General features: G+C 48.4%; 1 long non-coding RNA gene across 1 annotated transcript; it reads left to right on the forward strand.

The window, feature by feature from the left end:
* Positions 1–573: 573 nt before the first annotated feature.
* LOC127585309 (uncharacterized) lies at positions 574–24,479 on the forward strand. Its single transcript, XR_007958488.1, has 3 exons — positions 574–701; positions 16,413–16,496; positions 22,620–24,479. It is a non-coding gene; the product is annotated as an uncharacterized LOC127585309 (long non-coding RNA).

Raw genomic sequence — 24,479 nt, forward strand, 5'->3', positions numbered from 1 at the left:
TCAAAATGGGAACTGAAACTGTTAAGTGTGCAGCAATATAAAAATGTTTAACTGTTTTTTTTAAAATTTTCAGTTGTTGTGGTTTATGAGCAATAATGAGTTCAAAATGTTTAATAGCAATGGATTTTCAGTATTCTTTACTCAGAAAAGAATTAACAGTATTATTGGACGTATTCCCTAATGTGTTGGGCTGAAAAGAAGTTCAGATTTCTGCTTCCTATGAGAAGAACTCTTTCTAAAGATCTTCTATCCCGATTCCCAAAGCCTTTCCACCATCTACAGGGCTAGGAATGTGAAGCTGTATCTGTGTTTGTGTGCCAGCTTCAACCTTCTCCAGGACTTGGGACCAATCCCCTTGACCTTATCACCAACACCCACATCCTGTGATTAAAAAAGATTGACCTTTGAATCTCAATGAATGGACAGCAAGTCTGTAAACAGAGGCACACATGGACGCACACTTTTTATACAGACAGGACATTCATTAGTCCTTACTTTAATCATTGACTGAAAATTCTAGAATTTTAGAGGGTAATTTTAAACTAAATCACTCACCAGGAAATGGATGGGAGCAAAACACGAGCTGCTGGGGGAACTCAGCGGGTCGGGCAGCATCTGTGGAGGGAAATGGACAGCCGACGTGTCCGGTCGAGACCCTTCACCTGGACTGGAAGAATAGAGGGGAGACGGCCGGTGTAAAGGTGAGGGGAAGAGGTGGCGCAAGAGCTGGCAGGTGATCGGTGGATGACAGGCAGCAGGAGGAGGGAAGGGGGAAGACAGTGATCGAGGCCAGAAGTGATAGGTGAAGGTGACGGAGGGCCGCAGGTGACAGAATCTGATAGGAGAGGAAAGTGATGGGTGGAACCAAATAAGGGAGGTGGGGAGGGGAGAGGGGAACAGTAGAGGAGGGGACACAGTGAGAGGAGTGTGTGGGTGATGGCAAATGGAGTGGGTGTGAGAGGGAGGGGTTTGGAAGGAAGAAGGTGTGTGGGAGGACCTGGATAGAGAAAGGGACAGAGGAGGAGCAGGTTGGGAAGGGACAGGATGGATTGAGTGATCTTACGTCCCACTGGTATTGGAATCGGTTTATTATTGTCACTTGTACCGGGGTACAGTGAAAAAACTTGTCTTGCATACCGATCGTACAGATCAATTCATTACACAGTGCATTGAGGTAGTACGGGGTAAAAACAATAACAGAATTCAGAGTAAAGTGTCACAACTACAGGGAAGTGCAGTGCAGGTAGACAATAAGGTGCAAGGTCATAACAAGGTAGATTGTAAGGTCAAGAGTCCATCTCATCATATAAGGGAACCGTTCAATAGTCTTATCACCGTGGGGTAGAAGCTGTCCTTAAGTCTGGTGGTATGTGGCCTCAGGCTCCTGTATCTTCTGCCTGATGGGAGAGCGGAGAAGACAGAATGTCCCGGGTGGGTGGGGTCTTTGATTATACTGGCTGCTTCACCAAGGCAGCAAAAGGTATAGACAGTCCATGGAGGGGAGGCTGGTTTCCACGATGCACCGGGCTGTGTCCACAACTCTCTGCAGTTTCTTGCGGTCCTGGGCAGAGCAACTGCCGTATCAATGTGGTCAATGTGGACCAATATTGGGTTTAAGCCAGCAGTCAGCCTGATCCATTTGGAAACTCTGCTGGTGAATGAGATTGACCATTTCTCATTCTTTCTGCAAAAGGATCGTTCAGACTTCATAACAGGCAGCACACCTCTGATGGGCTAATGATTTCAGTGTGGCTTCCTCTCAGTCAGCTTTGGTTGCCGTTCTCCAGACTGGTGGAGGGGAGGGTGGGTGAGTGTGGTCTGGTGGGTGATCTGGATCAGGACTGTGTGTGGAGTGGAGTGGAGAGGGGTGGAGTGGAGTGGAGTGGAGTGGAGAGGAGTGGAGTGGAGTGGAGTGGAGTGGAGTGGAGTGGAGTGGAGTGGAGTGGAGTGGAGAGGAGTGGAGTGGAGTGGAGTGGTGTGGAGTGGAGTGGAGTGGAGTGGAGTGGAGTGGAGTGGAGTGGAGTGGAGTGGAGTGGAGTGAAGTGGAGTGGAGTGGAGTGGAGTGGAGTGGAGTGGTGTGGAGTGGAGTGGAGTGGAGTGGAGTGGAGAGGGGTGGAGTGGAGTGGAGTGGAGAGGAGTGGAGTGGAGTGGAGTGGAGTGGAGTGGTGTGGAGTGGAGTGGAGTGGAGGGGGTGGAGTGGAGTGGGAGTGGAGTGGAGTGGAGTGGAGTGGAGTGGAGTGGAGTGGAGTGGAGAGGGGTGGAGTGGAGTGGAGTGGAGTGGAGTGGAGTGGAGTGGAGTGGAGAGGAGTGGAGAGGGGTGGAGTGGAGTGGAGTGGAGAGGGGTGGAGTGGAGTGGAGTGGAGTGGAGTGGAGAGGGGTGGAGTGGAGTGGAGTGGAGTGGAGTGGAGAGGAGTGGAGAGGGGTGGAGTGGAGTGGAGTGGAGAGGGGTGGAGTGGAGTGGAGTGGAGGGGGTGGAGTGGAGTGGAGTGGAGTGGAGTGGAGTGGAGTGGAGTGGAGTGGAGTGGAGTGGAGTGGAGAGGAGTGGAGAGGAGTGGAGTGGAGGGGGTGGAGTGGAGTGGAGTGGAGTGGAGAGGAGTGGAGTGGAGTGGAGTGGAGGGGGTGGAGTGGAGTGGAGTGGAGTGGAGAGGAGTGGAGTGGAGTGGAGTGGTGTGGAGTGGAGTGGAGTGGAGGGGGTGGAGTGGAGTGGAGTGGAGTGGAGTGGAGTGGAGTGGAGTGGAGAGGGGTGGAGTGGAGTGGAGTGGAGTGGAGTGGAGAGGGGTGGAGTGGAGTGGAGTGGAGTGGAGTGGAGTGGAGTGGTGTGGAGTGGAGTGGAGTGGTGTGGTGTGGAGTGGAGTGGAGTGGAGTGGAGTGGAGTGGAGTGGAGAGGGGTGGAGTGGAGTGGAGTGGAGTGGAGTGGAGTGGAGTGGAGAGGGGTGGAGTGGAGTGGAGTGGTGTGGAGTGGAGTGGAGAGGAGTGGAGTGGTGTGGAGTGGAGTGGAGTGGAGTGGAGAGGAGTGGAGTGGAGAGGAGTGGAGTGGTGTGGAGTGGAGTGGTGTGGAGTGGAGTGGAGTGGAGTGGAGTGGAGAGGAGTGGAGTGGAGTGGAGAGGAGTGGAGTGGAGTGGAGTGGAGAGGAGTGGAGTGGAGTGGAGTGGAGTGGTGTGGAGTGGAGTGGAGTGGAGAGGAGTGGAGTGGAGTGGAGTGGAGAGGAGTGGAGTGGAGTGGAGAGGAGTGGAGTGGAGAGGAGTGGAGTGGAGTGGAGTGGAGAGGAGTGGAGTGGAGTGGAGTGGAGTGGTGTGGAGTGGAGTGGTGTGGAGTGGAGTGGAGTGGAGTGGAGTGGAGTGGAGAGGGGTGGAGTGGAGTGGAGTGGAGAGGAGTGGAGTGGAGTGGAGAGGAGTGGAGTGGAGTGGAGTGGAGTGGAGTGGAGTGGAGTGGAGTGGAGTGGTGTGGAGTGGAGTGGAGTGGAGAGGAGTGGAGTGGAGTGGAGTGGAGAGGAGTGGAGTGGAGTGGAGAGGAGTGGAGTGAGAGGAGTGGAGTGGAAGTGGAGTGGAGAGGAGTGGAGTGGAGTGGAGTGGAGTGGTGTGGAGTGGAGTGGAGTGGAGAGGAGTGGAGTGGAGTGGTGTGGAGTGGAGTGGAGTGGAGTGGAGAGGATTGGAGGTGGTGTGGAGTGAGTGGTGTGGAGAGGGGTGGAGTGGATGGAGTGGAGTGGTGTGGAGTGGAGTGGTGTGGAGTGGAGTGGTGTGGAGAGGGGTGGAGTGGAGTGGAGAGGAGTGGAGTGGTGTGGAGTGGAGAGGAGTGGAGTGGAGGGGAGTGGAGAGGAGTGGTGTGGAGTGGAGAGGAGTGGAGTGGTGTGGAGTGGAGTGGTGTGGAGAGAGGTGGAGTGGAGTGGCAGTGGAGTGGAGTGGTGTGGAGAGGGGTGGAGTGGTGTGAGTGGAGAGGAGTGGTGTGGAGTGGAGTGGAGAGGAGTGGTGTGGAGTGGAGTGGAGTGGAGAGAGGGTGGAGTGGTGTGGAGTGGAGAGGAGTGGTGTGAGTGGAGTGGAGAGGAGTGGTGTGGAGTGGAGTGGAGTGGAGTGGAGTGGAGTGGAGTGGAGAGGGGTGAGTGGTGTGGAGTGGAGAGGAGTGGTGTGGAGTGGAGTGGAGAGGAGTGGAGTGGTGTGGAGTGGAGAGGAGTGGAGTGGAGTGGAGTGGAGTGGAGAGGGGTGGAGTGGAGTGGTCGTGAGAGGGGTGGAGTGGAGTGGTGTGGAGTGGAGTGGAGTGGAGTGGAGAGGAGTGGAGTGGAGTGGAGTGGAGAGGAGTGGAGTGGAGTGGAGTGGAGTGGAGTGGAGTGGAGTGGAGTGGTGTGGAGTGGAGAGGAGTGGAGTGGAGTGGAGTGGAGTGGAGAGGGGTGGAGTGGAGTGGTGTGGAGTGGAGAGGAGTGGTGTGGAGTGGAGTGGTGTGGAGTGGAGAGGAGTGGAGTGGAGTGGAGTGGAGAGGAGTGGAGTGGAGTGGAGTGGAGTGGAGTGGAGAGGGGTGGAGTGGAGTGGTGTGGAGTGGAGTGGTGTGGAGTGGAGAGGAGTGGTGTGGAGTGGAGAGGAGTGGTGTGGAGTGGAGTGGAGTGGAGTGGAGTGGAGTGGAGAGGGGTGGAGTGGAGTGGAGTGGAGTGGAGTGGAGTGGAGAGGGGTGGAGTGGAGAGGGGTGGAGTGGAGTGGAGTGGAGAGGAGTGGTGGTGGAGTGGAGTGGAGTGGAGTGGAGTGGAGAGGGGTGGAGTGGAGAGGGGTGGAGTGGAGAGGAGTGGAGTGGAGAGGAGTGGAGAGTGGTGTGGAGTGGAGTGGAGTGGAGTGGAGTGGAGTGGAGTGGAGAGGAGTGGAGAGGAGTGGAGTGGAGTGGAGTGGAGTGGAGTGGAGTGGAGTGGAGTGGAGTGGTGTGGAGTGGAGTGGAGTGGTGTGGAGTGGAGTGGAGTGGAGAGGGGTGGAGTGGAGTGGAGTGGAGTGGAGTGGAGTGGAGAGGAGTGGAGTGGAGTGGAGTGGAGTGGAGTGGAGTGGAGTGGAGTGGAGAGGGGTGGAGTGGAGTGGAGTGGAGGTGGAGTGGAGTGGAGTGAGTGGAGTGGTGTGGAGTGGAGTGGAGTGGAGTGGAGTGGCAGTGGAGTGGAGTGGTGTGGAGTGGAGTGGAGTGGAGTGGAGTGGCAGCGCTGTTTGGAATTGGGGGTGAGTTGGAGAGGGGTGGATGGAATGAGGGTGGAGAGTATGGGTGGGTTTGGAGCAGCGAGGGGTGGTTGGGTTGGGGAAGGGGTGGGGGCAGTATGTGGATAGCAGAAGGTGGTGAGGTCGCTGTCTGTGAGGTAGTGAGAGAAGATGACAGAGAGCAGGGATTTGGGAGAATGTTCACTTTAATTGAAAAAGAAAGTTTAGAGGGATATGGACCAATGCAGGCAAATGGGGCTAGCTCAGTTAGGCAACTTGGTCGGTATGGACAAGTTGGGCCAAAGGGCCTGTTTTCCATGCTGTATAAATCTATGACTCTAAAGAACAAATTTGCATTTACGTAGCACCTTGTATGACCTCAGGGTGTCTTAAAGAGTTAAAGATAATATTAAGGGAATATAGTGCACCTTTCCTTAAGTACTGCATTGGAATGTACAAATACCATCCACTGTCAATGCCGACAGACGAGAGAGTGAGCCAGAGAGCCTCACCTATTATATGGTCTTGTATATTTGTTTGGACACCTAGAAGCCAGAGGATGATTATGGTCCATATTCCCCACACAAACATAACGCACTTCACTGTGATCTTAAGGCTTTGTGTCTCTCAGTTCAGTGCCAGCGTTTGGTTTGCTGGAAAACAAAAGGGAAGCAAGTTTCAATCAGTCAATTCACTCCCCGGCAACGTTCCCCCATCTTGGGCCGATAAAACACACACGGAAATATAAACAACGTTAGGTAGAGCTGGGGGCCTGATACTGAGGGAACACAAACCCACCAGGGTTGCTGTGTCCCAGTCTTTGTGGAGCTTTAGCCTGAGTCACAGAGGCAAAGAGGTATCAGACGTCTGTAGGTTCAAGGCCTACTCTGGAACCTTGAATACATGATCCAGGCTAATGTCCCAGTGCGACATTGGGGGAAGGGGGAGGGGAGGGGATTAGTGGGTGTGGAGAAAGATGGTGATAATGGGGCAGAGGGGAGGGGAATTGGGGATATGGGAGAGAGAAGTTTACAGGTGTTGGATGGAAGGGGTGGGGCCAATGTTTGGGAGGGGGCATTCCAGTGGTGAGAGGTCTGGTTGTTTCTCCTGGTTTGTTATTAATGGTTTATTAATGTCACACGTACCGAGATACGGTGAGAAACTTTGTTCTGCAACCCATCCATACAGATCATTTCATCACAACAGTGTATTGAGGTAGGTCCAAGGGAAAAGCAATAACAGAATGCAGAATAAAGTGTCACAGCTACAGAGAAAGTGCAGTGCAGGCAGACAATAAGGTGCAAGGCCACGACGAGGTAGATTGTGAGGTCAAGAGTCATCTCGGCTCCTTCTAGACAACAAGCCAAGCTGGAGGGGCACTCACCAGGTCGGCCAGCTCCTCTCCTGTGGCCAGGTTTGACAGCAGAAAGTACAAATAAAACTGGAGAAAGCATGCAGCCTCCTTACCAACTCACGGATGGCCCCCCGATCCTCAACCACTCCCACCCCAAATTCCATCTCCTTTAAGCAAGAAAGATTAAAGATTATTTTTTATAACCTCAGGAATTTCCACTCAGTGAAGCCGCTGTTACACAATAGGGACCAGAGCAGCAGAGGCAGGTTGAGGGTGAGCAGGGGTCCTCAAAGTCAAGGTCAAAGTCGAGTTTATTGTCATTATGCATCAGTACATGTGTGCATAGGTGCAATGAAAAACTTACTTGCAGCAGCATCTCAGGCACATAGCATCAGATAAGCAGCATTCATGAGAAAAACATAAATTGAACATAAATTATACACAATTTTTTACAAGGAAGATCACAAATAGAACAAAAAGGTAGTCCATTTTAGTGCAAAGTGATCAAAGTGGCCGTAGTGCTGCTAAACTCTTGTGATTAGATTAGACATCTTTATGAGTCACGTGTACGTCGAAACACACAGTGAAATGCATCTTTTGCGTAGAGTGTTCTGGGGGCAACCCGCAAGTGTCGCCACGCTTCCAGCGCCAACATAGCATGCCCACAACTTCCTAACTCGTACTTCTTTGGAATGTGGGAGGAAACCGGAGCACCCGGAGGAAACCCACACAGACACGGGGAGAACGTACAAACTCCTTACAGACAGCAGCAGGAATTGAACCCGGGTCGCTGGAGCTGTAAAGTGTTACGCTAACCGCTACACTACCGTGCCTGCCACCGGTTGGTTCAAGAACCGAATGATTGAAGGGAAGTAGCTGTTCCTGAACCTGGTGGTGTGGGGACTTCAGGCCTGATTGTGGTTTTAACATTTTATTCCCCCACTGGTTTTGGGGTCAAATTTACAGAAGTGGTTTGAGCATTTTCTGTTTTTATTTCAAATTTATAGTATCTGCAGGATTTTACCTTTTTTTATATATCTTTCATTTAAAAACTCAATTCAGATAAAGGAAGGCCATTCAAAGCAGGGGGAGCCTGTGTCTGATTTGAAACTCGTTATTCACCTGTGTTCTTAGTTTAGCCCCTGTCTGTGTCTGGGTGGATACGAATGGTATTAATTATCTAGATCTGTCCCAGCAAAATTATTAACCAGACATTATATGAGACAGCTTACATCATCTGGATTTCAACTGCACCTTAATGAGCCTGTCATATTTTACAAGTTTTCTGTCTGCAAACAAGTTGGGTTTTAGTCAAGTTACTGGGCCAGGTCTGATTGATATTCCATGATTCTGGCTGTAAGTATGATGCAAATAGTTTTATTCCTGCTCTCTATAGATGAATTATATCGGCGGTGTTACTGGATTAGGCTGAATTGTGTTTAAAATGCAAGAATGGTTTGACTGGGCAGTTGCAGAGAATTTCCTCAAGAAAGTCATAATTAAGAACAGGACATAATCCTTGTATATACGGCAAAACCAGGATGCATATTTTTATATAATTGATAGAAGGGATATGTATATTTACTTGAGGTGAGGGTGAGAATTACTTTTCAACATCAGTGGCTTCTGAGAGTCAAAACACTGCAGATGCTGGAAATCTGAAACAAAAAGAGAAAATGCTGGAAACACTCAGCAGGTCAGGCAGCATCTGTGATGATGAAACTGAGAAACTGAGTTAGTGATTCAGGTTGGAGACTCTTCGCTATTGACAGTGGTTCTTGGTTGGGTAAGGATGGCGAGGGAAATGGAGGAAAGGCAAGTAAGCAGGATGTGAGGGGCAGGTCAGCCATGTTTAACAGGAAGCTCCTCCTGTTCTTCATGTTTCTTTGACTGTTAGCACAGCATCATTCCAAAAGCTGGCTCCAACTGCTGAGGTGAGCTGAGGTGGTTCTAGTGAGCCTTTAACTTTGCTTTAGTTTACATCTACTTTCAGCATCCCCCTTTGGCATGGTTAAATTCACAGAGAAGAAGGTGGCTGGTAAACCAATACCAATGCCAATACCAATACCAATAAATTACCATGAATTATGGACTTTAGCAAGGTCCCGCATGGTAGGCTGATCCAGAAGGGTAGGTCACATGGGATCCAGGGTGAATTAGTGTAGGTGGCATGGTTAGTAAGTTTGCAGATGAGACCAAAGTTGGTGGCGTGGCGGACAGTGAAGAAGATTGTCTAAGGTTACAACAGGATCTCGATCAACTGGGGAAGTGGGCCAAGGAACGACAGATGGAATTTAACTCGAACAAGTGCTAAGTGTTACATTTTGTGATGTTAAACCAGGGCAGGACTTACACAGTGAATAGCAGGGCCCTGAGGAGTGTTGCGGAACAGAGATACATAGGGACACAGTTCCCTGAAAGTGGTGACACAGGTAGACAGGGTGGTGAAGAAAGCATTTGGCACGCTTGCCTTCATCGGTCAGGGCATTGAGGACGAGAGTTGGGCCATCATGTTACAGCTGTACGAGATATTGGTGAGACCACATTTGGAGGATTGTGTGCAGTTCTGGTCGGCTAGCCATAGGAAGGATGTCATTAAGCCGGAAAGGGTGCAGAAACGATTCAGAAAGATGTTCCATTACTGGAGGGATTGAGTTATAAGGAGAGACTGGATAGGCTGGGGCTTCTTTCCCGAGTATGTAGGCAGCTGAGAGGTGACTTTATGGAGGTTTATAAGATCATGAGGAGCATAGATAAAGTGAATGGTTGCAGTCTTTATCCCAGGGTAGGGAACTACAGGGCACAGATTTAAGGTGAGAGTGCCACTGCGGACCAGACTGACAGTGGGGAAATGCGCCGCAAACAGTGGGGAACAGTGGGGAACTGGCTGCAGAGAAGAGAGTTGGGGACTTTCAGCCACTCTCTGATAGTGCAGGCACCACTCAGCAACAGAACATATAACACAGAACAGTACAGCACAGAAACAGGCCCTTCGGCCCACAATGTTGTGGCTGAACAAATTAAATTAGTAATCAAATGCCCAACTAAACTAATCCCTTCTACCTACACAATGTCCATATCCCTCCATTTCCTGCACATTCATGTGCCTATCTAAGAGCCTCTTTAAGCGTCCCTGCTGTATCTGCCTCCACCACCACCCCTGGCAGCACAATCCAGGCACCCACCACTCCCTGTGCAAAAAAACTTGCCCCACACATCTCCTTTGAACTTATCCCCTCTCACCTTAAATGTGTGCCCTCTAGTATTAGAGATTTCAACCCTGGGTAAAGGATACCAGCTGTCTGCTCTATCTAAGTCCCTCATAATCTTATAAACTTCTATCAGGTCTCTCCTCAGCCTCCACCATTCTAGAGATAACAACCCAAGTTTGTCTAACCTCTCTTCATAGCACATGCCCTCTAATCCAGGCAGCACCCTCTCCAAAGTCTCCACATCCTTCCTCTAATGGGGCAACTAAAATTGATGCAATACTCCAGATGCGACCTAACTAGAGTTTTATCAAGCTGCAACTTCCCAATTCTTGAACTCAATGCCTCGACTAGTAAAGGTAAGCATGCCATACACCTTCTTTACTGCTCTATCAACCTGTGTAGCTGCTTTCAGGGAGCTATGGACTTGGAAAAATGATGTGCCTCTCTCGGCACTGACAAGATTTCTGGTTCTATACACCAGAGAGAGGGACAACCTGACCCTCGATCACAGTTGGATGAGTGGAAGAGTTTTAAAATCACTCACACTTTCCCCATCAGCCTTGGCCATGGTCTTGAAAAACCCTAGAACTGGTGAAGTCATTTGTTAACCTCACAACACCAGGTGAGCGGGTGGAGGAAGTGGACCTTGCACCTGGTGCTCAGCTGAAGTGACCAGATGAGTGATCATGGACACACCTTTGAAGGTGGCAGGTGACATCGGAAAACTGTTAGAAAATGCATTCAATGTCTCAAAACCTTTATAAATAGAGCTGTAGGATAGAATAGCAAGGAAAGTAAACTAAACCTTCATAAATCTCTGCTTAGGCCTCTGCTGGAGATTTGTCCAATTCTGCTTCAGCACACGTTGGGCACGTTCCTAGAGAAGTCGCCACCCAATTGCATGCCTGCCCATTCAAGCAGCTCCCTCCTCCCCTCTTTTTCACCTCTCCAACACTTTTTTAAACCAACAAATAAAGATTGTTCAGAAAAAAAATGGAAAGATGCAAATGTTTTAATGCCCTTATGAATTTTCTCCCAAGTTGCACTCTGTGGTCTCCAGAGATTAACCATTAACTCCTGGATTTCTCCAGGACAATTCTTGGCGCCATTGGGAGAGGGAGTTGGTACCCGAATACTTTAAGAATGATACCAGGGCTTTGGGTAGTGTACAGAGGAGATGTATTGATGCTGGTTGGGAGATAAATATTGGGAGAAATTGCCTGCAGTTCATCAAAGAAAAATGCACTGGGATCTTCTCCCTGGGTTAACGGACTTCAATTCTGCCAGGAAGCTGAGACAATCCTCCTTGCAGGAGAGCTGAAGTGGGAGGGGGTTAAGTCACAAAAACCGTTGCAAAAACCAGAGCCACAGATTCAGAAACTAAGGGGTGAGGCAGTTGGCTGTGGTTCTGTTCCCAAACAATCCGGCTGCTGTGGGAAAGAATTAATTGACTCAGAAACATCTTTGCTGGGAATCCATTCAAAAATTTGCAAGCTTAAGAGGCAAATGTCCCTGGAACAGTCGTGGGCTCAAGTCCCACTCCAGAGCATAAAATCAAGGTTCACTCCGTATTGCGGAGCTGTCATCTGTTGGGTCAGTTATCTAACCTAACAGCAGACTTAAAAAAAAGATTTCACTGGATTTTTTTTTAGGAGAACAGCAGTAGATTTCTCTAATACTTATCTCTCAATCAACATCAGACTTTTTCCCAGGGAAACAATGGCTAACATGAGGGGGCGTCATTTTAAGGTGATTGGAGGAAGATATAAGGGCGATGTCAGGGGTAAATTTTTAAAAACAGAGAGTGCTGGGTGCGTGGAACGCACTGCCGGCAGAGCTTGTGGGGGTAGATACACTTGGGACATTTAAGAGACTCTTAGATAGCCACATGATAGAGTAACGGAGGGGTATGTGGGAGGGAAGGATGAGATAGATCTTAGAGGAGGATAAAGTGTCAGCACAACATTGTGGGCTGAAGGGCCTGTACTGTGCTGTAATGTCCTATGTTCTAATAAAACAGATTAACTGGTCTGTCACATCTGGGACTAGGCTGAGGACATTTCACCCACTGCATACCTTACAGCCAACTGCAATTCAAAAATAATGAGTCGGCTCTAAAGCATGAAAAACAAGTTAATTCATACATCTTTCTTTCTCATTTTCCTCCCTGTTTGAGACCAGTTTATCTCAGTTTTGTGCTCCATAGATTGTTTACAATTATCTTGACATTTCAAATATTTTGTGATAAACATTATCAATTGGCAGTCGGGGAACAGAGTTCTGGCTCCCAGGAGGACGGGTCTGGAGATGTTAAAATCATAGGGCTACCAATTTTCCAACTATTAATTTCAATGACCCGAGAAAATCAGAAAGGCTACATACCAAACACACATAGCACTATCCCAACTGTTACTGCTCCTAAGGCTGTGTACCAAGAGAAATAATCCATTAAATTCATTCTTGGAAAGCTAGGTATCACTGACCTGACTCCTTGCCCATCTTTGGTACAACTAAGTGACTCGATGGCCAATTCCAGGGGACAGTTAAAAGTCAACCACAATGTTGTGGGACCAGACGCATGTATTATGCAGTCTGTCCAGAGCCAAACATCATTACTATTGTGAAAACACAGGCCTTGCCAACGCCCACACTGTCTAGTACTCAGTCACACTGCTGCATTCTGAGAATAGGATTGTCTGGTGAGAACCAGACCAAGATCGTACTAGTTTTTCTATCATCCTGCTTGTTGCCTGATGTAATGATAATGGCATTGTTGGCTATTCACAGCAAATACTTGCTAACCACTTACTGTACCATGTACTGAAATAAGGAGAGAAAAATCCCAAGGACAGAGAGTTGTGAGAAACAGCTCCAAAGATGCCTGTTGTCTCCAAATTAATGTCATTTTGCACAACTAATCAGAATGAAAAAAAAATTATATAAAACTGAGAACAGTGTTGGTGAGGGTAATGTTCTGGAGCATGTAGATATCAAGAGAGAGGATGTGTTGGAGCTGTTAGAAAATATTAGGACAGATAAGTCCTCAGGGCCTGATGGAATATTCCCCAGGCTGCTTCGCGAGGCGAGGGAGGAGATTGCTGAACAGTTGGCTCGGATCTTTGAGTCCTCGTTGTCCGTGGGGATGGTACCGGAGGATTGGATGGTGGCGAATGTTGTTCCCTTATTCAAAAAAGGTAGTAGGGAGAGTCCGGGGAATTACAGACCAGTGAGCCTTACATCTGTGGTGGGCAAGCTGCTAGAAAAGATTCTAGGGATAGGATCTATGAGCATTTAGAGAATCATGGACTGATTAGGGCCAGCCAGCATGGCTTTGTGAAGGGAAGATCTTGCCTCACAAGCCTGATAGGGTTCTTTGAGGAGGTGCCCAGGAAGATTGATGAGGGTAGTGTAGTAGATGCAGTCTACATGGATTTTAGTAAGGCATTTGACAAGGTTCCACATGGTAGGCTTCTTCAGAAGGTCGGAGGCCAAGGGATCCAGGGAGGCCTGGCCGTGTGGATTCAGAATTGGCTTGCCTGTAGAAAGCAGAGGGTTGTGGTGGAGGGAGTGCATTCGGATTGGAGGGCTGTGACTAGTGGTGTCCCCACAGGGATCGGTTTTGGGACCTCTACTTTTTGTGATATTTATTAATGACTTAGATGAGGGGGTGGAAGGGTGGGTTAGCAAGTTTGCAGATGACACAAAGATCGGTGGTGTTGTGGATAGTGTGGAGAGCTGTCGGAGCTTACAGAGGGATATTGATAGGATGCAGATCTGGGCTGAGAAGTGGCAGATGGAGTTCAATCCGGAGAAGTGTGAGGTGGTACACTCTAGAAGGACAAACTCCAAGGCGGAGTACAAGGTAAATGGCAGGATTCTGGGTAGTGTGGAGGAGCAGAGGGATCTGGGGGTTCATATCCACAGATCCCTGAAAGTTGCCTCACAGGTAGATAGGGTAGTTAAGAAAGCTTACGGGATGTTAGCTTTCATAAGCCGTGGGATCGAGTTTAAGAGCCGCAAAGTAATGATTCAGCTTTACAAAACTCTGATTAGGCCACACTTAGAGTACTGTGTCCATTTCTGGTCGCCTCATTATAGGAAGGGTGTGGACGCGTTGGAGAGGGTGCAGAGGAGATTTACCAGGATGCTGCCTGGATTAGAGAGTATGGATTATGAGGAGAGACTAAAGGAGCTAGGGCTTTACTCTTTGGAGAGAAGGAGGATGAGAGGAGACATGATAGAGGTGTACAAAATATTAAGAGGAATAGATAGAGTGGACAGCCAGCACCTCTTTCCCAGGGCACCAATGCTCAATACAAGAGGGCATGGCTTTAAAGCGATGGGTGGGAAGTTCAAGGGAGATGTCAGAGGGAGGTTTTTCACCCAGAGAGTGGTTGGTGCATGGAATGTGCTGCCTGGGGTGGTGGTGAAGGCTGATACGTTGGTCAAGTTCAAGAGATTGTTAGATAAGCATAGGAAGGAATTTAGGATATGTGGGAGGAAGGGGTTAGATAGTCTTAGGTGTGGTTTGAAGGTCAGCACAACATGGTGGGCTGAAGGGCCTGTATTGTGCTGTATTGTTCTATGGTTCTATAAAATTAACACATTACTAAATGGTGAAGTATAAAACTGTGCTATCAGCTTCTGAAAGAACCAATCAGCATTCTGCAATGAGAATAATAACCTTCTCAGAAACAACCATAGGAAAGCTTTGAAAACTTTTCTAACCACAGGTTAGACTGTTACATTTATGCCAGTTAGGAGGGGGAGTGATGTGCTTTCCTGTCTAAGATCAAATGTCATATTAATCAATTGTTGGCAATGGGGACTCTGTCTACACTTCTCACTGCCTCAGTAAAGCAGCCAACATAATAAAAGACCCCACCCACCCCAGACATTCTCTCTTCTCCCCCCTCCCATCGGGCAGAAGATACAAAAGCCTGAAAGTACATACCACCAGGCTCAAGGACAGCTTCTATCCTACTGTTATAAGACTACTGAACGGACCTCTTGTATAATAAGATGGACTCTTGACCTCATGATCTACCTCGTTATGGCCTTGCACCTTATTGTCTACCTGCACTGCACTTTCTCTGTAACTGTAACACTTTATTCTGCATTCTGTTGCTGTTTTTCCCTTGTATTACCTCAGTGTACTGCTGTGATGGAATAATCTGTATGGATGGAATGTAAAACAAAGTGTTTCACTGTACCTCAGTACGTGACGATAATAAACCAATTACCAATCAAAAATAAAGTTATGACAACAGCATTCTGTGCATTGGATATAGTGGATACAGCACCTCAGAAGGTCTTTAAAAAGTGTTCTCACCTTTATTTATACACAAACCTCAGCCTTGCTATTTGTGGGGGCTTTCTGAGAGCAAATCTTGTCCACACCTTACAATACAACAGTAACTTCATTACATAAATACTTCATTGGGTGTAAAACACTTTGGGACACCTGCAGATGTGAAAGGAACCAAAGAAGTTGCAAAAATCTTGTCCTTTATTATCACATCCCGACACCTTTCAGTCCTTATACAAACAGAAATGCTGGGAATATTCAATGTCAGGCATCATCCAGGGAAAGAGAAACAATTAACATTTCATTTCCTGGACAGACCCTTCGTCAGAATGGGGAAAGAGAGAAAACAAGTTAGTTTTCAATAGCAGGGGAGGTGGAGGGGGGCTGGATGGGTAAAACAAAGGAAATATCTCTGAGGTGGTGAGACCAAGTGACTTAAAATGAAACCCATTATGCTTCTTTGTCTGTGGAACGTGTCGCTCACAGCATGGCTGAGGACATATTCAGCAGGCCACTTCTATACTGTTAGAAAGAGAAAAACTGAGCCAAAATGTTGACAGCAGAAATGGTCAGTTCTGATACCAACAGAGGGTGTGGAAGAAAATTTAAAGCATTATTAAGAGGGTCAAACCATTTCTACTGACAGCTGTCTGTCCTTGGTTAACTGCCAACTAACTAACCTTATCTAGCTTGCTTGCTTGCTTGTTCTCAAGGAAGGGCATGGGAACTTGTCTTTCGCAGGAATCATTGTTTCATAATCTATCCTAACGCTGCAGGCAGAGTAATTTATAAGCTGATAGTTGCTTCAGGTTATCACCTAGAACATGCTGAGAAACTTTTGTATTTGTGTAAATTTTTTTGTTGTCATGTATATTTTAACTATAAAAATGAGTGAGTTTCAGAACTCCGCTTTTAGGAGCCTGAGCTCTCCATGATATCATGCTACAATAAAGGCTTTCTAAAGCAGACGCCCTCCGGGTCCGTGTAACCTCTTTTCCGTGACAGATTGGCGACGAGGATGGGATCCTTTTAGTGTCCTAACACCTTCCAAGTTGGGGAGGAACTACTGGACGGACACTTTAGCGGGATCCCTGAAAAGAACCCAAGCGGAGAAAGGTACTCTCCAAGTTTGGTTAGTTGGCATCCTAGCTGAAAGGGGGATGGCCAGAGGTGTCTTAGCTGAAAGGGGGACAGCCTAACACCTCTCATGTTGGAGAGGAAAGGTAGCTACCGTTACAAGGCATCCTAGCTGAAAGGGGGACGGCCTACTGTTAACAAAGGAATGGAGGGGCTGCTGAGGAAACTCCAAACACCGGTGAGCGCTGTAGATAAGCTTTTGGGGGAAATAATTGAGCATGCAGCATAATTGTGTTCTTTTTCAGACAATGGGAAGTGTCGGCGGTCAAGCGGCTTCTGCTGCTCCTGCAGCCCCGCCCCGACAAGCAAGATCGCAAGTGGCCTTGAAAGTAAGTAAGAAAATGGAGGAACGGGTAAAAACTGTGAAGAAAGCTCAGCAGAAGGTAGGAGATCCTCTGGTGCCTCCGGGGTCACCAGCAGACGCGGTAATTTGGGAAACAAGTGACGACCGATACGCTGTAACTTTTAGTAACGACCTGTATGGCTGGTCACAGGGAGATTGGCCGTATGGAGGAAGCTTTAAAATCCCTTTGATACAGACCTGGTGGGATAAGGTAGCGAATGGGAATGGGGACCCTAAGTGGGATTTTGAATATATGATGGGATGTTTTGAGAAATGGATGGAGGTGGCAAAGAGACACCAACCCCCTAAACAAAAAAGAAAGAAAAGGAGGAGGAGCCCCCTTTCACACCAGGACCTGACGAGAAGCAAGGCCCAGCATCTCCAACCGCCCCGCCACCCTATCCCACAACACCAGCCCCTGTACCATTATACCCTCAGATACCTCAAATGGTATCTCAAAGAAGGAAAGATTATAGTCCTAATATCATTCCAGATGGAGTGATGGACGAGGTAATAGAGATGGTGGCTGCCTGGCGTCAGCAAAATAACTGCACTCAGGGACAAGCGGCGCCTTTAGCTCCTGCCGGAAGAGCTGGTGAACCCGAACAAGGAGCGAGGGTAGGGGAAGGCGGGGAGGCAGAACTGGGGGAAGGGGTACAAACCAGAAGTATGGCTCAACGAGCGGTCGCTGACTCCTCCACCTCTCTGACAGTTCAGGCTCCAAAGATAATGATAGGAGAAACTGCAATATTAAAGCCATGGACTCCTGCAGAAGCACGAGCCATGGTGGCTGAAGCCCCTAATTCTATAAAAAGACCAGCAGCATTTCTTAATTGGTTGGAACAAATGTGTGAAATTTATACACCTCTCCTGGGTGACTTACAAACCCTGTTGAAATGTGCCTGTGGAAGTTCCTGGGAGGCTCTGAAAGATACATTCCAGGTTCCGCCCGGGGAAAATGGGGATTGGCGTACAAATGATGATCAGGCTCAACAAGGTAACGAATCCCTGGGTCATTGGCTGGCCTATAGAGGGAAGGAGGCCATTATGAGGGCAGCACAACTACATGGGGACTTAGGAGAAGTGACTAGATGCCTACAGAGGAAGGATGAAGGAGCCCCTGATTTTATAGCTCGGTTTAGAAATACACGGGAGGAATATGCACGGGTCCTGTTGGAAGGAAATGGGCCACTGGCCGTTCAGACACTGCTCAATTGCATGCTGCCCCAACAGGCACAGACCTTTAAAATGAGAAATCTGGATTGGCAAGCTATGAACTGGAGTCAGATAGTGACCACTTTGGTAAATATGGATCGAGAAGGACTCTTTGTTGGTCCTCGAGTTGGCCCTAAGACACATCAGACACAATTTTATCGGCAAGAGAAAGGAAGGGAAAATGGAAAAGGGGGACAGCCTCGGGGACAAAGAAGGGACAGATCCCAAGAAATATGTTGGAATTGCGGAAAGAAGGGACATTGGGCCAGGGAATGTCGAAGCAGCCCTTGCCGAGAACCCGTAAAGCCAATCGAACAGAATGAAAGAGGAGGTGCTCTTTCACCTACAACCACCTTTTCCACAAGAATAGGGGGGCCCAGGGGAGGTGGTGGTGCAGGGAGCAGTTATATCACTTTCCCAAGACTCCGAAATGTAACCCATGGTAACCCTTAGAATAGGAGACACTCATTTGCGAGCCTTCGTGGACACTGGGCCTACCCTGTACCCCCCTCCCTGGGATTACCCCTAAGTCAGAACAGGGTAGTAACCGTAGGAGTAGCCGGCATTCCCCTGACAGAACCCCTATCAGAGAAGGTCGCTTTGTCTCTGAGAGACAGTCAAATAGAAGAAAGTTTGATCGTATCCAAAACTACTCCCTTGCCCCTGTTGCGACGCTTGATTCTGTGCAAACTGGGAGGCACTATTTACTGCACCCCTCAGGGCATGTATGTGGAAGTACCCTCGCCCCGGACACATCAGTTAATATCCCTAAACTCGAACCCATATTATACTGCTGGCAACTGGAGGGCGACCCCTATACAGTTAAGGTGTGCCGATTGAGACAAGAACTCGAGAAGCTGATGTTATCGGCTCACACTGAAGCTTTGTGGGGCTTACTACAAGTGGTACAACACCACTCCCGATTACGCTGCACCGCCTGGTACACAATGGAAGATGATCCTGAATACAGACAGAAGGCAGGCACTCATGAAGGGCAAAAAACTAAGATACACCCAAGAACCTTATCTCTATTTTGGGAAGGAAGGACTGGGCATCCCAGTACGCCAGACCACAAAGCAGCAACCCCTGTTCCGCCTGAGACCTGAATCAGTACCTCATTTGACTCTTGCCATGCGGCCCTCCTATCCGGCGAAACAGATAGGCCCTATGATTAAACGGTTACAATCTGCCCCCATTATCAACCACATTGGGAATTTCGAATGGTACGGGCCTGAAGAAGGAAGAGTATATCTTCCCGGAATTTCCTGCCAGCTGGAGGACCCCTAACTGAGTTCCAACGACAGCAACCGCCTGAGTCGCCAGGCTCTACGGGCCCCTTAGCACTGGAAATAGTAAATGCAGACTTGTGGGCCCTTCACAAGACACACGTAGGCTGAGCACTTAGTGCAAAAGACCACTGTGTCAAGCTAAAAAAGAATGCTGTATTACCATTTGTCAGACAGTATCAACTGGCCCCCGAGGCAGAAGAAGGCATAGTCCTGGTAATAGACTCTCTGCTCCAACAAGGGGGTTCTCAAGCCTACTGTCAGCCCCTGTAACACACCAATACTGCCTATACCCAAAGTTGGACGGCCTAATGAGTGGCGCTTTGTGCAGGATCTAAGAGCTGTAAACAACATTGTAATTCCCATAGCCCTGATGGTACCTGAATCTTTCATCCATTCTATCTGATGCTACTGTCTACACCGTGGTCGACCTGTGTTCTGCCTTCTTTTCTATTCCCCACCACCTGGATAGCCAGTATCTGTTCGCCTTCACGTACAAGGGGCAGCAGTATACCTGGACTCGACTGCCCCAGGGGTATACAGGAAGTCCGGCCATGTACACCGCTGCTGTTAAACTGGACTTAGGAGAGTGCCACCTGGGAGGAAATTCCATATTGATACAATACGCCAACGACCTTTTGTTGGTGTCGCCTACCCTAGCAGACTGTGTAAAAGACTCAGGGACCCTACTCCGGTTCCGAGCCGCCCAGGGTCATAGAGTGGCTAGATCTAAACTACAATTTTGTCAGCCACAAGTACGGTACCTTGGATTTGCTTTGAAGGCTGGGACTCGAGAAATAGGATCGGACTGAATACAGGCCATCCTACGGATACCACCGCCTAAAACAAAGAAAGAGGTTCTTTCCTTCCTGGGGATGGTTGGCTATTGCCGGCAGTGGATACGCGATTACCGTCTACATGATGCAGTCCTCTGCACCGCCACTGCAAAGGAAGCACCTGCACAGGTAGAGCGGACTCCTGAGCGAGAAACTGCATTCCAGGTTCTCAAGGCAGCTGTAACAACAGCTCCAGCCTTGGGGCTCCCCAGCTATGAACGCTCTTTTCAGTTGAATGTCTGTGAAAAAGGAAGGTTCGCCACCGGAGTACTCACCCAGAATCATGGGGGTGGGAAAAGACCAGTTGCTTACTATTCTACAGCCCTCCCTGCAGTGGTATTGGGGACGCCTGCTTGTCTCCCCGCAGTAGCAGCAACAGCCATCATGGTCAAGAAGTCTTTGCCACTGGTTCTCGACCACCCCTGTGAAGTGCAAGTGCCTCATGCTGTTATGCTGCTTTTAAACTCAGCTGCGACACAACATTTTACCTCCTTTCGACGCACAGGATATGAAGTGATTTTGCTATCACACCCGAACTATACTTACTGCCGATCGCCCGCAGTCAATCCTGCTACTTTTGTGCAGGAGCCCTCAGAGGAAGACGAGCGTGACTGCATTGCTGTGGTACAGCACTCCACTTCCCCCAGAGTGGATCTGAGGACGGACCCTTTGCCAAATCCGGACGATCCTCTTTACTGACGGGTCTTCACATAAGCCAAGAGATGACCTACTCCTTGCCAGCTATGCCGTGGTGGATCCACACCAGACAGTGGAGGCCTATGCGTTGCGTCAGGGCACTTCAGCACAGGCGGCAGAACTTTTTGCCCTAACCCGAGCTTGTATACTGGCTAAGGATCAGACAGCCAATATATATATGGACTCTCGCTATGCCTTTGGCGTTGTTCATGACTTTGGCTAAACATGGAAGAATAGAGGTTTCATTACATCCACGGGAAAGTCCATCGAACACTCCCAGCTAGTGTTAAACTTGCTCGAGGCAATTCAGTTACCCAAGCAACTAGCGATTATTAAGTGCAAAGCACATACCAATGCAACAGACGAAATTTCCCAGGGGAATGCCTGCGCTGACCAGGCAGCCAAAAAGGTGGCAGCAGCACAGAAACCAGTTCTGCAAGCCCTCCGTGCCTCAAGTAACCCTCCCATTCCTGTTTTAGAGTCTTCTGAATTACAGACAACACAGCAGAACTCTAGTCCATAGGAAAAACGGACGTGGGAGAAGGCACAATGCCACTATAAGGATGGATTTTGGTTTCACCCAGATGGGCGGGTGGTATGTCCAAGAAACCTGCTTTTGCCCAGGTGTCGCTTAGTGCCTGCACAGGCACACACGGGCAAAGGAGGGATGCAACATGCAATTGATCAACAATGGTTCGCCCCCGGCATAACCCCAACCATACAGAAAATCACTCGATCTTGTATGACTTGTCAGCAAAATAACCAAGGACCGGGGGCAGCCAAGTATGATCAACTCCTGATGCCTAAAATGCCCTTTGAAAATTTGCAGATTGATCTTGTACATATGCCCCTGAGGAGGTGTAGGATTAATAAACTATAACTGTATTCATATCTTAAGACGGATGAGAATTATGGCTGCTCGAAATACTGATTTAAAAAGTGTCCTTCAGGCTAGAACAGCCACATCACTGCTTTCCTGGGCTGAGCGCTGTGCGATAATTGCTGTGTCTGGAACTTAATTGGATTCCCATTATGTTTGACTATGGAGATGATGGTCAATCTTAATGGGAAATGGGAAGGCTGTCTCAAATAATGAAGGCGATACCAGCCTTTGTCTCACCCGATTGCAAAACAATTAGCTGAACCTGGGGTGTGAGGCTGCTCTCTGTCCATCTGCAGTAGCCCTTTGTCCGTTTCCTGCTCAACCAAGAGCTCCGGCACCTGACTCATTAAAGTGTGCGTGACAATGTTTGTATAAATTACTGTCTGCCCCCTCTGTACCTCGGAGAACCCCGCCGCGGACTCTGCCTGAGAGTAAGGAGGTTTCTCCCTAGTGATATATTGCTAAATAAACGCGTTTGAATTAACCTGTGGCACTGTGTGATTTACAGCAGACGGAAGTGGGACTTCAAAATCGGGTTAACACCCCCAGCCTCGGGATATAAGTATATGTTGGTAATTGTGGACATGTTCACCCGATGGGTGGAAGCCTACCCCACACGAAAAGATGATGCTCGAACAGTGGTAAAAATATTGTGGAAGGAAATAATACCGAGATATGGAATACCCGTGGGAATAAACAGTGACCGAGGTACTCACTTTACTGGCAGGATAATGAAAGATTTAGTGCAGGCCATGGGATTTCAATGGAAATTGCATATTCCCTACCAGCCTCAGTCCTCGGGGATAGTGGAAGGGGTGAATGGGGAATTGAAGAATGCCCTATCCAAAGTGTGTCAGGACAATAGCTTGTCATGACCAGAAGCTCTCCCTATAGTGTTGTACGCTATGCAAAATAGGAAGAATAGAGCTACAGGAGTGACGCCTCATGAAGCCCTCATGGAATGCCCAATGACCACAGGGGCCAGACCTCCAGTATGTGCCAAAAAAATTGGCCCTAATATGGAATGATGAGCAAACTTTGGCCTATGCACAGGCCATATGTAAAACAGCAGCTGAATTACACGAGAGGATGAGACAAGCGCAGGCGCTCATTGGAAATGCCCCTATACACGCATTCCAACCAGGAGATCAGGTATATGTCAAAAATCTTAATAAAGATTCCCTCTCTCCTAGGTGGAAGGGACCCTACACTGTGCTGCTAACAACCCAAATGGCTCTGAAGGTCGACGGGAAAGAAGATTGGATTCACGCCGCTAGATGCATAAAGCATCATCCATCGAACGCTGACTGACATTTACACAATATCTGCAGAAGATATTGGAAAAGATGCAGTGGTTAGGAGGGTTGGTGATAGTGGGACGGCTGGTTTCAGTCGCAGGCAGCAGTCACTCCAACACCTTCTTGTCCCTATGTCATACATATGCTAGACAGGTGAGGCAGGGAGCCTGCTGGATATGCGCAGAGGTTCCCCAACATGGACAAAAGATGATACCAATCTCAGTGATACCCCTCACCCAGAATGAGACACGATCCATTAGATGGTTCACCAGAAACAAAAATGGCACCAGAAAAAATGCCAACTGCACCCAGGACCGGGGCAGGGATCAGTGCTTCCCTTGTTGCTTTGAGGGGTGGTACCTTCGGCCACCCCCCAAGGACTCCTCGAAATTAAAATAGGGTATTAAGGTAGATCCTCCTCCTGCGCCGGTGAACACTACCTGCTATTGTAATGACAACTTCAGTGCCCCGTACCAGTTGGGGAATAGTACTTGTACTAAGTGGGTTAATACCACATGAACGGTTGCAGGAACCACCGGGATTTGGGGAGGAGGACTTAGACCAATAAATGGAACTTATTGGATATGTGGGAATAGGGCTTACCCATGGTTGCCTGGAGAGCTACCCGACTCCGGGGGTGAAGGCAGGACAATCACACCCAAGGAGGATAAGGGTGCTTATTAAGGTTGCTACTTAACCTATTTAGTAGCCCATCTAAGGGTCATGGGCCATCCCAAAGAGCACCCCCATTGGGCTCGAACCCGTAGGGGAATATCCAAAGCCGAATGATTTGGCATGATAATGTTCCCCATGTATGGAATGGGTCGAACCATTACTGAAATGGTTAAACTAGCTGCTGCTTTGGAAGAACTAGCTAATGATACTACTGAAGTGCTTGAAGAAACCCAATCCCAAGTATACGGCATAACCACTGAAATGATCGCTATAAGGCAGACAGTTTTACAGAATTGTATGGCTCTTGACTTTATATTAGCTGAGAAAGGAGGCACCTGTGCTATGATAGGAAAAGAGTGTTGTACTTACATTCCTGATGCTTCTGAAAATATAACAGATCTAGGACAGCACATAACGGAAAAGACAAAGGAGGTTAGGAAGGTAGGAGAACAAAGCAAAAACTTTAATAGTGGAGGGTCTTGGTGGGAAGGAATATGGGGATGGTTTTCCGGATGGGGAAGCCGGATCACACATGGAATTATAATAGTGGCCATGATATGTGTTTTAGGCTGTTGCGCATGTGGAGCACTGAAGTTATGCTGTAGTCAGTTAATGAAGAAAGTTTCATCTGGCCCTGAAGTCTCTATGGTACCCCAAATGGTAAGAGATAAATCTAGCAAGGAACACTGGTGGGGTGAAGAGGTGTACCCAAAGAAAGAAAGACCCTTCCCCTCTGGATATGACCCTCCTTATGAGGAAGAGGAAATACCATATGAGGAATGTTGATCTGAAAGATCAACAAGGAGGGAATTGTGGAAGAAAACTTAAAGCATTATTAAGAGGGTCAAACAATTTCTACTGACAGCTGTCTGTCCTTGATTAACTGCCAACTAACTAACCTTATCTAGCTTGCTTGCTTGCTTGTTCTCAAGGAAGGGCATGGGAACTTGTCTTTCTCTGGAATCATTGTTTCATAATCTATCCTAACGCTGCAGGCAGAGTAACTTATAAGCTGATACTTGCTTCAGGTTATCGCCTAGAACATGCTGGGAAACTTTTGTATTTGTGTAAATTTTTTTG

This window comes from Pristis pectinata, chromosome 32 (assembly GCF_009764475.1).
Source record: "Pristis pectinata isolate sPriPec2 chromosome 32, sPriPec2.1.pri, whole genome shotgun sequence".
Classification (NCBI taxonomy): domain Eukaryota; kingdom Metazoa; phylum Chordata; class Chondrichthyes; order Rhinopristiformes; family Pristidae; genus Pristis; species Pristis pectinata.